The sequence below is a fragment of the Melopsittacus undulatus genome, chromosome 5 (assembly GCF_012275295.1).
Source record: "Melopsittacus undulatus isolate bMelUnd1 chromosome 5, bMelUnd1.mat.Z, whole genome shotgun sequence".
NCBI lineage: Eukaryota > Metazoa > Chordata > Aves > Psittaciformes > Psittaculidae > Melopsittacus > Melopsittacus undulatus.
The window spans coordinates 41,264,511-41,278,583 of record NC_047531.1 but is presented as its reverse complement, the minus strand read 5'-3'; the positions used below and the strand labels follow the sequence as shown (position 1 = coordinate 41,278,583).

Genomic DNA, 14,073 nt, shown 5'->3' with positions numbered 1-14,073 from the left:
GCCCAGACAAAAAGTGAACTTAAGGGCAGGTAGCAAGTTCACTAATGTGTGTTAGGTACTTAGTGCTTTAAGTCTTGGTTGATGGCAGTCAGTCTAACTGGGGGCACTTGGCTACTGTTTTTGTGAGAGCTTTTAAAAGAATTCCTGGCATCTAGCTTTATGTGTTGAATAGATTCCATGCAGTATGTTTGGAAGGCAAAGGTGTCAGTGAATGCTTAGGTGAACCATACATGTTCAAAACATGGTAAAGGAGTTTTTACAGCCAAAGTAAAAAGGTAGTGGATTTGGTAGGGATGTGTTACCAATAAAAGTGTGGAATGATGTGAAGGTATCTTATATAATAAATATGCCACTGCATGACTGCAGAGCTGCAGTGGCATTGCCTCTCACAGAAGTAATTCTTTGCAGAAAGATAGAATCCATCATCCAGTGATGAGTGGTAGAAACAACTCTTTGCTTTTATATTGAGAGTTGTTTCATTTGCCTGTGTTGACATATCAATTCCATTTACAGTTAAGATCTAATTAATTGGAAAATTAAGTCCTTGCAGTCATTGTCTGGTTAGAGTGCAGCAACAGCAGATTCTTACTCCGGTACTAAAATGACAGTCAGAGGAAGTGGGCCTTTTTTGTTGTTGTTGTTTTGGGTGGGTATTTTGGTTTTTTTTTTGTTTTTTGTTTTTTTTTTTTTTTTTGGCTGGTTGTTTTTTGGGTTTTTTTTGTTTGGTGGGACCATGGCTTCTGCATTTCTGGAGGACAGCTTTCTCTGTCCATTTGCTAGGACCATTGAAGAAGATCCTCTACAGTACGCCTTCAGTATACACTTCAAAACTCCCCTTTTGGGAATCAGAAAGCAGTTCTATGTATTCTTCCCTCAGAGCAGGGGTTTGGCTGAGCAAATGCATCTGCTTCCAGCCATTGCTGTGCATTAGCCATGGCTAATGTTGTCCAGAGCACCTCTGCAACCTTTCAGTGCATGTGGAAAATCCAGGCAGATAAAGTGTGATGCTGGGCCAGCTGTGTATCTCATGGACAAGGGAATTGTTAGCACCTCTGTTATGGATGAGGCAGAAATCAGGAGGCCTAGCACATCTCTTAGAACCATGGTGTCATTTTAGAAGCTGGCAGGATTAAAAATAAGCCTTTTATTTGTGTGTGGGACACATCTGCTCAGGTATAGATCACAAATGTCAGAGCCTAATTTTAGTCAGTCTTTTTTTTTTTGTTTTATTGCCTGTTTGTTGAATGTATGCAATTGTAAGCATCACAAGTTTAACAATAAAATACCTCTAGCCTTTTAAGCCAGAAACTACTAGATATAATGTATTTTTCTAATTTTGTTTGCCTGACGGTGAACTGGAGGCTTGATCTGTGCTGTTATGAAATGCTTTGTTACATCACACAGAAAGATTAATCAAATCAACAAAGATTAATAAATCAATTTTTCAACATAAAAAGGACATGGAACTGTTGGAACAAGTCCAGAGGAGGGCCACGAGGATGGTCAGGGGACTGGAGCACCTCCTGTATGAAGACAGGCTGAGAAAGTTGGGGCTGTTCAGCCTGGAGAAGAGAAGCTGCATGGAGACCTCTTAGCAGCCTTAGCAGTATCTGAAGGGGGGCTATAGAGATGCTGGAGATGGACTATTCGTTAGGGACTGTAGCAATAGGACAAGGAGTAATGGGTTAAAACTTAAAACAGGGGAAGTTTAGGTTAGATATAAAGAAGAAGTTCTTTACTGTAGGGGTGGTGAGGCACTGGAATGGGTTGCCCAGGGAGGTAGTGAATGCTCCATCCCTGGCAGTGTTCAAGGCCAGGTTGGTCGGAGCCTTGGGTGATATGGTTTAGTGTGTGGTGTCCCTGCCCATGGCAGGGGGGTTGGAACTTGATGATCTTAAGGTCCTTTCCAACCCAAACTATTCTATGATTCTAAATCTTATGTCAAGTAATTATCATCTGCTTCTTCAACAGCATGCTTTTCTGTCATACTTTCATAGCATGATGGTTGGAGAATGAAGATTTTAATACTATTTCCACTATAAGGCTGTGTGTAAAAGGGTTGTAATGTCAAGCAAATGGCTTCCTTTATCTGCAGTTCTTAACCTTGCAGAATGAAGAACCTGCAAATCGCCTTCAATTCTGTGTATGTTGACTAACAGTGAGAGTCACAGCAAAAAAGCTACTTTCATTCAGCAATTCTCTTCCTGTGCTGTGTGAACGACGTAAAGCACAATGTAAAGAGTGCTAAAGACCACATTTTTAATGTATAGAAATCTAAAGACAGATCTCCATACTTGTTCTCTATTAATTTGTTCATGTTTGGCTCCAATAGTGTGACTTTAATGGTTTGATTTATAGTGCTGTTGTTTTGCTTACAAATTGGAAATGTTATTGTGCTAAGCCTGTGTTTAAAATCGATGCAGAGTAATTGCAGTGTTTTCATAGTTTAAAGGCATTAACAAGAGAAATGTGCTATAGCAGCAGTACTTGGCACAAACACAAGCAATTACAGCTAAAGTCCACGTCCATTTCCAAGCTAATTTGAACAAATTTTTACAGTATAGGTTCTTAAACTTTTAAAGATGGTTACGTTACTATAGAAAGAGGGATAAAAAGCATCAGGTTGAGCTATCTGTTTAGAACAGGTAGGCTGCTTATTTGTCCTCCAAATGCAGTTTTTAAGTTGCCTGTCTCCAAGTGTCTGCTGCCTCAATTGTTTTAAAGTATAAAATCATTGGTCACGTTGAGACTTCATATGATGTAATGTTTTGTATTCTGTGGTCACTTTACAGTTTGCCCTGGCTTCCTCCTATTCACCATTTTTGCAACTCTGTTGTAGACAAATACAATCAGTTGTGTTTTGTATACCTATATTAACATATTTGCAAGCTCTCCTAACATTGGTGTAATAGCACACTGGCTACTAACAAAGCAAGTTGCTCAGTCTAATAGACAATATCCACTCCTCCTGTAATAAACAGAGTGTGGTTGATTTCTGTGACTGTCAGCATCATTTGGTAGATTAATTTGAGATATGTACTTATTTTCCACTCAGTGGTTTGTTTGTTTGGTTTTTTTAGGTTGCCTAGTTTGCATACTGGAGAAAGTTTAAGGTGCAAGAAATGAGAATGTGCTGTTGCATCTCACTTTCTCTGAGGGTGGTTGTGCATCTTCTGTGGGTAGGGGAACAACAGTAATTAGAAATCTACAGAGGTAGCAGAAGGCCTCTGGAGTAGGTGCTGAGTAATTAGAGATTGCTTCTGAGTTGTACTGTTGCATTTTACCTGGCAAAACTTAAAGTTGACTGAGTCCCTGTAAGTATTTATGCTCCTGATATGAAACAAGAAGGGGACTGGTACAGGTGGAATTTCACTTATAATTTCTTGCTAGGTATGAATTAAAGGCATAAGAAATGTGCACAAAAGTTGTCATGAAAGCACTGAACTAGACAGTGGCTAGACAAGAGGATGTATATTCTTTAGTTGATGTCATAGTATGATCTGATGTTCTTTGATGCATGACAGACAAATAGTGACAGCTGTCACAACGCATTTAATTTTAGGTTTGGCCTGATTCCAAAATCATTTTGCCCAGCTGTGTATCTACACACCTTCACTTTGTGAAAATATTACAAATTGAAGTTACTTTATCGCTTTATGACTTAGTTGCTCAGTTTTGCTGTACAGAACTGTGTGCATGCATGTGTATTATGACTTTCATATTAGATTGAAGTTATGATTCACAGCAACTCAGTTATTTTATTATGAAGATTAAGGAATTTTCTCTGTCAGATGTATAAATGTAGGGTTATATCAGGATGTCATCAGCATTTTACTACTTTTTTTCACTGTAGGAATTTCTTTCTTCGGTCTCATTCAGCTGGAGGAAAAACATCTTGCTTGTTACTCCTAGTATTGATTGATGCCAGGAGCTGTAAAAAATTCATTAATGTTGTGTGTTAACACTTGAGGAAACAATAAAAGGGTTGCATCTTAATCTGAGAGAAAATTTTCCATTAATGCTGTTGTACTCTTCATGTAATTGCTAGTTTTCTTTCAGTGCAGTTTCTTGCTTCTGATGTGCTCTCCAGAGGTGAAAAGCTGCTTAAAAGTTCAGGTGACACTTATCTTTGTATGCCCATTAATAACATTTTACTCTCACTTTACACTTACATAGAGCCTTTCATCATGGGCCTTTGACATGCTTACTATAAGAATATTTGACATTTGGAGTGCATGACTACTTTCCCTGTTTGAGAATTACAAGCTCTTTAAAAGTAAGAAGTGGGGAAATATAATTGAAATCATGTAACTAAGGCCTTGCAGCAAGTTGCTGGCCATTGCATATCAAAAACTGTAGCTGGGTTGAAGTGTTACCCCTTAGTGATAGACTTAAGAACTAAAGCCAGAACCTAAGAACAAAAGTACTGACTTGAAGCTAAGTTGCTGTAAGTCCTGCATTATCCTAGTAAATTTGTCATATATTTGATATACTTTACACTTGAGAAAATTGAAGGGCTTTAATAAAGAAACACAATGAGCCTGCCCTTGTGGAAGAGAAAGATGAAGGATATAAACAAGTTAATGTGAGTATGAAGTGTGTGCAGCCACCTTTGTCAAGGAACTGTGACACTGTCTGCATCAAAAATCTGGCATTGTTTCATTTTGCAGCCTTTCAAGGTTTGCTGGGGAGTGTAAGTAGAGTGGTAGAAGTGATCCACTATTGCATCTAAAGGATGTATGAAGCACTATAAGAACTTAAAGGATGATGCACGTTCCTTAATTACAAGATGCATGTAGGGGAAAGAAAGCTGAAAGCTTACAGATTTTTAAATCTTCATTCTCCGAATTATATTAGACATCTGTTTGGTGCTGTTTCTGCAGCCATTCTGATGACAGATTTGGTATGGACAGAGTGAACCCACTTCAGGCACTTTCTCCATCAGACTTATTCAGGCAGGCAACATGTGATACGTGCGTGGTGCAGAAACACTTTTTGAGCACCCATCCAGACATTGCCCTCCACATGTGTAAAACACTCCTGAAACAAACTAAATGACTTTTGTCCAAGGGATGAAAAATATAAAAAAGTTATCACAGGCTGCAGCAAAGTGCTAGATTTTTAGACCTGTACAGTAGTATGTAATATGGATATTGATAGTCAGAAATGACCATGGGATCCTTGTGAGTGGACAGTGTTATAGAGTAAGCAAATTACCCCTGTAGATCATAGAACTACTCCTGCAGGGAAACTCTTTTCTGAGCCTGAATCTGTGCTTCTGTTTACTTTGCTTTCATAGTCAAGTCACACCAGTAAGCTTCCTGCTAGACTTTCAGTTCTAGGAGCACTAAAACCCCATGAAGTCTCTGTTTTATATTCCCAGAGAAAGAGAATGCCCATCAAAACCAAGCTATAAATACTCTTGCTTACTAGTGTCATTCCCAGTGTTACCAAGCTGTTTGTGGTAGGGATGTCTAATACAAACATCGTTTTTTTCTCTTGTGGTCTAGGATGCAAATTGATAAAGATTAGTATTTATAGTACTGTGAATGTCAGACAGAGGCTATCAGTAAGCAATACTTTATAGGCAAACACATTTCTTCTATTACACTAATTGATACCTCCCCCCAAAAGGGATGATTTTGGCCATACAACTTCTTTGTTAGATTTGAATCCCTCTCATCCTTAATGTTTCTTCAAATCACTTCCGTAGATTTTCTAGGAAGCAGCCAGGTTTGAGATACACTCATCTTGTATTTAAAGTTAGTGAAAATTGATCATTGAGAACAAGGACTCTACAAAACTCCTGAATGGTACTGATGTCATCTTTGCTTCTAAATGCTGTAAACACTACTGCAGAATTCTTTATGCATGATGAAAATAGCCACTGTTATTAATCTCTGACACAGCTACCACATGCAGCAGTAGTGATTGGTGGGACAATGATAAGCATTTCGTTAAGAATATTAGGGATAAATGCATACTAAGGTATTTGGGTGGCATGATACAGAAAACCTTAGCTTCCTTAATTTTTAAGATTATTTCTCTCATAGGTAATACTATTGTCTCAGACTTGCAAAGCAAAAGGTCATGTTACTGCTTTGTTTTGGCATTCTGTTCAGCAAGACAGCACAGGAGGAAGGACAACATGGGAGGAGTCACAGCCAACCTGTGAATTTGGGATGCTTCTGATCTGACTATGGTTGTTTCATAGATTTTTAATGTGGCCTTTAGCAGGGCCCTCTGTTCCTGTGTATATGAATTCTTTGCATCTCAACTAGAGATAATCATGCTTATTTTGCAAGGGTATTTCCCGGGGAAATTTATTACTGCCTGTGAAATGCCTTAGGAATACAGGGAGGGAGCCATATAAGTGTCTAGATTGATAAATAAATGCAAATTATACAACCTACAGATGAGGTTACCTAGGTGCTCACAACATATGTCTCATTGTAATATTTTTTTTAAGTCTCAGCAAGCTTAAGTGTTGGTGGTGAGCTATAAGGTACAGAGCATGTTGTGTGCATTTCTAGTAGTATTCTAACGATCAAGTATTTCACTTTATAGAATCATAGAACCATAGAATAGTTAGGGTTGGAAAGGACCTTAAAATCATCCAGTTCCAACCCCCCTGCCATGGGCAGTAGCACCCCACACTAAACTTGTTGTGGTTTAAACCAAGTCCCCCAACTCCTGGAGAGTTAGGAAGAAGAATCCAAGGAATGTAGCCCCCACGGATTGAGATAAGAACGGTTTAATAGCTAAGGCATAACACAATAATAATGATACAGCCAATAACAAGCGAAAAGAATACAACACCCCACCAGCCACCGACCCATAACTCACTCCACCCTGCCCGGCCGAGCACCGCGTGCTCCCTCCTCCATTTTCCTCTAGAGCTCTATCCCTCCAGCTCTCTCTCTCCCAGTTGCATCCTGGGCATCACATGCTATGGTATGGAATACCTCATTGCCTACCCTGGGTCAGGTGTCCTGTCTCTCCTTCCTTCCGGCCTCCCCTCCTCCACCTGGCTGCAGCACGTGCTCAGAAAAAACCTTGAACAAAAACACCCCCAAAACATGCTTGCTATCAGCAACTGTTCCTAGCCCAGAAGTCAAAACACAGCACTGCACCAGCTACAGGAAGGAGAAAAATGACTGCTACGGCTGAACCCATGACAAAACCATATCACCCAAGGTTTTATCCAACCTGGTCTTGAACACTGCCAGGGATGGAGCATTCACTACCTCCCTGGGCAACCCATTCCAGTACCTCACCAACCTAACAGTAAAGAATTTCTTCTTTATATCCAGTCTAAACCTCTGCTGTTTAAGTTTCAACCCATTACCCCTTGTCCTATCACTACAGTCCCTAATGAATAGTCCCTCCCCAGCATCCCTGTAGGCCCCCTTCAGATACTGGAAGGCTGCTATGAGGTCTCCACGCAGCCTTCTCTTCTCCAGGCTGAACAGCCCCAACTTTCTCAGCCTGTCTTCATATGGGAGGTGCTCCAGTCCCTGATCATCCTCGTGGCCCTCCTCTGGACTTGTTCCAACAGTTCCATGTCCTTTTATGTTGAGGACACCAGAACTGCACACAATACTCCAAGTGAGGTCTCACGAGAGCAGAGTAGAGGGGCAGGATCACCTCCTTCGACCTGCTGGTCACGCTCCTTTTGATGCAGCCCAGGATACGGTTGGCTTTCTGGGCTGTGAGTGCACACTGAAGCTGGCTCATGTTCACTTTCTCATTGACTAACACCCCCAAGTCCTTCTCCTCAGGACTACCATGAATTTCCTTTTTGCCCAACCTGTAGCTGTGCCTGGGATTGCTCTGACCCAGGTGTAGGACCTTACACTTGGCATGGTTAAACTTCATGAGGTTGGCATCAGCCCACCTCACAAGTGTGTCAAGGTCCCTCTGAATGGCATTCCTTCCCTCTAGCGTATCAACAGAACCACACAGCTTGGTGTCATCGGCAAACTTGCTGAAGGCACACTCAATTCCATTGTCCATGTCACTGACAAAGATGTTGAACAAGGCCACTCCCAATACCGATCCCTGAGGGACACCACTCGTTACTGATCTCCAGCCAGACATTGAACCATTGACCACAACTCTTTGAGTGCAACCATCCAGCCAGTTCTTTATCCACCAAGTGGTCCACCTATCAAACTGATGACACTCCAATTTAGAGACAAGGATGTCATGTGGGACAGCGTCAGACGCTTTGCACAAGTCCAGGTAGATGACTTCAACTGCTCCACCCCTGTCCATCACTTTTGTAGCCCCGTCATAGAAGGCCACCAAATTGGTCAGGCAGGATTTTCCCCTAGTGAAGCCAGGCTGGCTGTCACCAAGCACCTTGTTGTTTTTCATGTGCCCTAGCATGCCTTCCAAGAGAATCTGCTCCCAGATTTTGCCAGGCACAGAGGTGAGACTGACTGGTCTGTAATTCCCCAGGTCATCCATTTTCCCCTTCTTGAAAATGGGGGTTATATTTCCCTTTTTCCAGTCATCAGGAACTTCACTTGTCTGCCATGATTTTTCAAATATGATGGCCAGTGGCTTTGAAACTTCATTTGCTAACTCCTTTAGGACCAGCAGATGGATTTCATTAGGTCCCACGGACTTGTGTACATTCAGGTTCTTAAGGTAGCCTCGAAGCAGATTTTCTCCTACAGTGGGCCCAGGCTCTTCATTCTCACAGTCCTTGTGTCCACCTTCCAAGACTCGGGTGCTGCGGTCAGAGCCTTTGCCAGTGAAGGCCGAGGCAAAGAAGCCATTCAGAACCTCAGCCCTCTCCAAGTCCTGTGTAGCCAGTTCTTCGGAAGGCTTCCGGAGGGAGCCTACGTTGTCCCTAGCCTTTTTTTTAGCCGCTACATACCTATAAAATCCCTTTCTGTGATGCTAGGGATTTATGCCATAGGATGTGATAATAAATATTTTGGACAGCAGGCATAATTTTTATGTAGGGATTATTACTGTAGACTCAAACTGCATATTTATCCTGGGGGGCATGGGAAGGAAGGGAAAGGAGGTGAGTCTTTCTCTGTCTTACTGGCTCTTGTACAATAAATATAGTTGCATAATATGGAAAAACCAATTCACTCAATTTCCCAACTATTTTAAATATGTATAGGGTTATAATGGCCTACGCTTGTCTGAGGTTAATAGACCACTGCAGACGTTATTTAAAAATGAGCAAAATAGAGCCAGTCCAGAAATTGTCCCGAAATCCTCTGAAAGTAAGTGAAGCCTGTACATAACTAATGCACCATAAAGCAGAACTGGTGAACTGAATTCTGTTCCAGTAGCTATAGAAATTTGTTAGAAGACCCTGTGCTTATTTTCAGGGTATTTTTCTGCTTATTGCCAACTTCTTACAAAAATATGAGGAATAAATAATGCTGAAAGGAAATTCAAAAGCATCTTAGGTTAGTGGTAAAGCTGTGGCATACCTCAGACCTTGCACAACTGTTTTGAGGAAAATAGATGTCTTTGGTGAACTACTTGAGCACCAAATAAATGGCCCATTTCTTCTGCAAAGTGCTGAGATTGCACTGATTTGTAAGAGATGTACTGAGTGTTTAATACCTAACTTACTTTCATTGTCCTGTGCCAAGCAAGAAACAAATTGTACTGTTCTAAAGTTAGTTATAAATGAATTCACTCTGTTTACCTTCTGTGCTTTGAAACAGCTTTCTCTTTATTCTGTGGAACAGTATACAAGTGCATAACTGATTCGCTAAAATTGGAGTTCATTTGATGGAGAAAGCCCTCTGAATTATAAGCAAAAGATGACTAACAAGTCATCCTGTGGACTATTTCAAAATGTCATACCTCCTGTATTTGTCATCTCAAATTTTGTTCATGTGATATCTTGCTTACTGCCTGGGAAGGAAGGGAAAGTCTTGTGTCATGTTTAGATGTGCTTGGCTTCCTTTGGAAGTAACAGTACCACAACTCTGCACAAAATCTGCTTCTTACTGGCAGCTTTCCAAGTATTCCTGCATTTGACAGCTTCTTTTTGTGCTGTGTATGAAGTGAGAGGGACTTCTGATGAGTCTTGGGAAATATAATCTGCAGTTGTTTCACGAACTGGTGTGTAATAATATACAGACTTTTCTGTGTTCAACACTCATATGAAATTATGTTTCAGTTCAATATGAGGAAAAAATCTGCAGTTTCATTTTAAAAGTTGAAAGGAATTGCACCAGGCTTTAAAATTAGATCCCTTGTTAATATTGAAGATTATTGGAATTACATCAAAGCATTTGAGGAATTTCTGGAGAAAAATTTACTGGTTTAAGGAAAGCTTGTGTTCCATGGATGATGAAAGCTTACTGCAAAGACCTGTTAGTTATATAGCTGAGACTCTTAAATGCAACCTTAATTATGCAAGCTTTTATCAGTTATATATAGAAGACAGCCCATGGATAGAGCAGTCTAATATGTCTTGTGACAGCTATGACTGTATTAAATTGCATACTTTGGTGGCATTCTGCCAGCCAAATGGGACTGTAAGCTGGAAATACTAGGATTATTTTAAAATGCTAAATCTGTCTCATTGCTACTTTTATTTCTCTAGGTATGGAGCTTGAAGTATTGAAAGTTATAGAAAGCAAGCATTGCATCCCAGATCAGCAGTTGCAATATTGCTCTTATGCTGTAAATTGTGACATTCTTATGGTATGTTGTACATGCTTGTTAAAGACACTGCTGCAGTGACAGCCTACTCGGTGACCCTAAACAGCTGAGGATACCTGTTTCCTAGGAAAATTTTGGAAAGCATCCTGTTCAGAGAAAATGCTTTTCATTAGGTGATTATGTGTTTTCAGTATCTATGCAGTTTATTCCCTCTGACTATGTGAACCATATCAATGAAAATACATTTATTGCTCTGCTATTCCATCAGCTTTTGCTTCTAGGACATCATCTGATATCCCAGTCCTTTCCATGGGATGTCACTATTTCTAGAAGCAGTGACGTTTGGGAAGTCTGCCATGAAATGAGTTGCCTCATGTACCCCAGATAAAGTGAGATTTCCGCATGATCTTCCCGTTTGATGTGCAGCCTCTTTTCTGTAGTGCTGAATTTTATTTCAGGTTTGAATTGTGTTGGAAGAGGTCAAGAATAATTTTGGTGGGGCTTGGAAATACTGAGTTCTTGATTCTGCTGCACTATGGGACACATTGTACTCTCTTTTTGTCCTGCTGCAATTTCTGCAAAATGGAAAAACCTTTGTTTTCTTTAATTTTGTCTTGCCTGTCTAGTTGTGGAGTGTCTGGCATACAGCCAATGGGTAAGATCTTGCCTAGAGAGCCATTCTGCCAGGCCTTCTAGCTTTCCAGCTCTAATTCTACATAGGGAAGCACAGAGCAGGATCCAAAGTGTGCCAGTCAGTAATGACTGCTTTTCTTTCAGAGATATAATTCCCATTTTGTACTTCTGTGTTAGTACAAAAGAGAGAAAGTAAGGAGAAAGTTTATTGGTAATTCCAATAGAGTTAACATACCTATAAATAAGTCACTGACACTTGTGATAGGTATGGGAGGAAGGGGAGGTCAATTCCTTATGGAAAAATTAATGTTTTTGAGAGGAATGTGCATCTGTGTATGCTGTTGACCCAGAGATTTCTTACTGTTTAATTATCGACTAAATCATTGCCTCAGCAAAACTTCTGAACTAAGAATAAGAAGTGACAAATAGTAAACACACTTAAAAAGGGCACGTTGTGCATGGACATCAAAAAAAAACATGTGAAAGTGAAGTAAGAATTGTGTGAAAACATGGTCTGTGAATGAAGGTGTTTTGAATGGAACATGGCTTCATTTCTTCCTGCTGTACTTGAAGCAGCTGTGGAGAACGATTCAGTGAATCAGCTGAAAGGATTCCTGCTTTTTACTTATAATTTGTATTACTTTTTTAAAAAAGTGGAAGGAGTCTAAGTAAGAAACTTGTCAGGAAGTTTTTGGTTTACTCTGTTTCAAAATTGACATTCTTTGATGTTCTTGGGTACATTTGTCTGTCACCAGTGAGCAGGGGCTTAAAAGATCCATCTGTTCCTCAGGTGTGTTTTTTGTCATTGTTGACACCATCTGCATGTTTAAAAGTCCATCCTTTACTCTTCATTTCTTCTGTTTCTGCTCTTCTCTTTTTTTCTTTTTTTGTTCACCTAGCGTGAGACCTGAAGCACTGCAGAGGATGAGAAAGGAATTACTGAGGTTGTTTAACATTTAATTTTATGAAGAATGGAGGATCAGCTGAGTGCACCAGATTTACAACATACAGATTAGGTTAGTTAACATTAGGGTAATTAATCAGGGTAATTTTATTGTGTGGAATTGTATTGTGATATAATTAAAAAAACAGATTTTGTGTGCCTTCTTGGGACAGCAGACTGCCCAGAAATCTGTACAGTGTTATATCTTCCCTTTTCCTCGTTACTTATTTTAAAAGCTAGTTTTATGTATCTTTTTTTACTTTTGTCTGTTTTCGAAACATAGTCATTACTTAGCAAGTTATATGTTGGAAGAGTTAATTTTAACCAGCCAATATATCCATTGAGTTTTAATAAAGCTTACTGCCTCAAAACCTACAAGATGAGCATAATTGTCCTGCACAACTCAGAACAGTGCCTTTGGAAATAAATGTTCAAAGAAATTGCATTATATTAATTCTTTACTGGTTAGGACAGAGAACTGAGAAGTGAATTACAAGAGCCCTGTTTCGGGGAGCGCTGTTGACTTGCTGTGACATTATTTTATCTGGACTGAACGCTCTGTTCTGATTGTTTTATGGGAAGGTGCAGTGGTACCCACGTTATGGAGGTACTGAGACTCAGCTGTTTAAACACGCTGCAGGACTGTAAAAATTTAAATTACCAAAACGATTTCTGTTTTAATTCCTGGTGTGGGAATTCGAAATTAAAAGCTTTAGCAATATTAAATAGTTAATAGTTGAGAAGATGAAGCACGTACATTATATCTAGAGTCATTCTGGCTTCTTCCCAGGCTGGGTTCATCAGTATGTTTTGTTGTTATTGTTATATCTGTTAGTCATTTAGTTTTATAACATGCAACCTTACTAAAAACAAGGGGTTTGTTGGTTTTGTTAGGTTGTTTTTTGTTGGGTTTTTTTTTTTTTTGAGGAGAAAAGAAAGGATCTTAGGCAAAAGCATGTGAACTTTATAGGTGTATTTATGTCTGAAATTCAGAAATACTGACTGTATTTCACTTTATCATTAAATTGGGTACCCATCTATTGATTATTGCTGTTAATCTGCTCGTTTCTTTTCAGAGTCTGTCTCCAACATTTTGCTGGTTTCTGTTTGTCAGACCTGTAAATGCCAAGTCTGAAAAATCTTTCACTGACTGCATAATCAATGTAAAATAATCACTTGTAAAATGATGAGCTTACCCGTGTTAATTAAAGGCAAGCTAATGGACTGATAATAAATTATTTAAATGGTAGTGCTTCTGGTTTGGATAAGAAAAGTGTGACATAATTTACGCTCAGTCTTGCGTTATTCAGCATGCAAGATAATTTGTATATTGTAAGTCAAGCGATCTATTTGGAATGGCAGTTTTGACACCTTTCATACCATACATTACTTCTAGCTTAAATAGTTATAGACTAGCATTGCTGTCTAGAAGAATCATCCATGAAAAAGGAGGTTTTAATCCTGTGCCTGCCTAACTTGTAAAATGTGAAATTAAACTGTGTGTTATGAAACACTGTAAAGGCATATGAGACTTAGGCCTGAGCTCAATTGCTTTTGAAGTTATGAGTCCTTTCAGTGCTTTTCTGTATTTGGAGACTTCCAACTTTTCAGGTCATCACATGCTCCAAGTGCACTCGGGAAATATGGAGCTGCCTGAACCTGAGGCATAGTAGCCTGGGAGTGTGATCAGCAGACCTATTAGTAGCCCTGTGGAAATGCAGTGCACCTTCCACTACATCTCTTTCAGATGTATTATTGTTTCTGCTTGTCAGGGGTAACTTCAAAAGGAGAAATGTGGCACAACTGATAGGTACAAATGGGAAAAGAAGCAAACTTAGGACTCCAGT

The 14,073-nt window shown here is 39.7% G+C and overlaps 1 protein-coding gene across 3 annotated transcripts in view; it reads left to right on the top strand.

Annotated features, from left to right (window-relative positions):
- Nucleotides 1–14,073, top strand: part of TSPAN9 (tetraspanin 9) — a 170,316-nt gene that overhangs the window by 96,312 nt on the left and 59,931 nt on the right. The gene's annotated exons all lie outside the window — the stretch shown is intronic.